Source organism: Sus scrofa, chromosome 3, assembly GCF_000003025.6.
Source record: "Sus scrofa isolate TJ Tabasco breed Duroc chromosome 3, Sscrofa11.1, whole genome shotgun sequence".
In the NCBI taxonomy this organism is placed as follows: Eukaryota; Metazoa; Chordata; class Mammalia; order Artiodactyla; family Suidae; genus Sus; species Sus scrofa.
Genome location: NC_010445.4, coordinates 107,925,775 through 107,927,583, shown reverse-complemented (window position 1 = coordinate 107,927,583; position 1,809 = coordinate 107,925,775). Strand labels below are relative to the sequence as shown.

The following is a 1,809-nucleotide window of genomic DNA, read 5'->3' as shown; positions in this document are numbered from 1 at the left end:
TATCTGGAGAAAACCATAATTCATAAAGATACATGCATCCCAGTGCTGATCACAGCACTATTGACAATAGACAAGACATGGAAGCAACCTAAATGTCCATCAACAAATGCAGGGATACATATAGTGGAATACTACTCAGCCATAAAAAGTAAAATTATACCATTTGCAGCAACATGGCTAGACCTAGAAATTGTCATACTAAGTGAAATTAAGTCAAAGAAATACAAATATCATATGATATCACTTATATGTGGAATCTGAAAAAAAGATACAAATGAACTTATTTACAAAACAGAAAGAGACCCACAGACAGAAAACAAATTTATGGTAGCAAAGGGGAAAGAGGGAGGGGAGGGACAAATTAGGAGGCTGGGATTAACATATACAGGTTACTATATATAAAACAGATAATTCTTAAGAATACCAGCAGCACCCACAGGACCTGGCAGGCTGAGCTGCAGGCGTGAGGCGGGGGACCCTTTGGAGGCATTGGAGCTGCCAAGGCCTTGGCAGGACCACACCTGCAGTGGTCTCCAGCCTCCAAGCCCCACTGCAGCTGGTAGTCGGCCAGAGCAGGAAGGGGGAGGGCGGACCTGCCCCAGGCCACAGCCATGACCTCCAACATAGAGAACATGCCCCCATCATCTGCCTGGTGTTCAAGGAGGTGACGCCGCTGGACCCACCTGATGGCTTCAAGGTCCTTCCCAACGAGGAGGACCTCACTGACCTGCAGGTCACCACCGAGGGCCCTGAGGGAACCCCATACACAGAGGCCTATTCAGCATAACTCTGACGGGGAAGGACGTTCCTGCCTCCCCACCCATAGGCTACTTCTGACCAAAGTTTTCCACCCAAATTTGGGTGCCAAGTTTGCTGGAGAGGAACTGGACAGCTGAGCTGGGCATGGGGTCTGCTGCTGACCATCAAGAGCCTGCCCAGTCACCCTCACTCTGAGACTGCCCTGCAGACCAGGCAGCTGCTTGCTGTTGGAGAACTAAGAGGAGCACGCTGAGCACCTGCTCCCAGAGATCTCTGCGGGGGGAGGGCTGCGGGACCTGCCGGCCACCAAGCCCATGGGCCAGTGGGATGAGAAGCTAGGGGCCAGCCGGGAAAAAGATTATCAAAAAGCAGCGCTGCAGGCAGCTCTAGCGGGCTCTCCTCCCTTCCTCTCACAACTGCCCTTCACCTGGCCCCAACACTATCTCCAAACTTATTTAAATTATGGGTGGAGTAGGGGAGGGCATGGGGACACTGGGACCTGGATTTGTTTTTCTAAATAAGTTTGGGGGGGGGGAAGATAACCAATACGGACGAACTGTATAGCACAGGGAATTATTATCTTGTAATAATGTAATTGGGAAAGAATCTGAAAAAGAATATATATGTATGTATAACTGAATCTCTTTGCTTTGCACTTGAAAATAACACGGCATTGTAAATTAAATATACTTCCATTAAAAATATAAACAAATAAAAATGTCAATTTTTTTTTTTTTTTGTCTTTTTAGGGCCGAACCCCCGGCATATGGAGGTCTAGTCCAAGCTGTAGCTGCTGGCCTGTTACACCACAGTTCACAGCAATGCCAGATCCTTAACCCACTGAGCAAGGCCAGGGATTGAACCTGCATCCTCATGGATACCATTCAGATTCGTTTCCACTGAGCCTCAATGGGAACTCCCCCCAAATTTTTTTTGAATAATTTTTTAAAAAAAGAATTTACATGGAAAGGCAAAGAACTTACAATAGACAGAACAATTTTGAAAACGACAAACAGAGTCAGAGTATCCTGCTATTTGATATCAAAACTT

The 1,809-nt window shown here is 46.7% G+C and overlaps 1 pseudogene; it reads left to right on the top strand.

The window, feature by feature from the left end:
- LOC102158479 lies at positions 612–1,280 on the top strand (annotated as a pseudogene).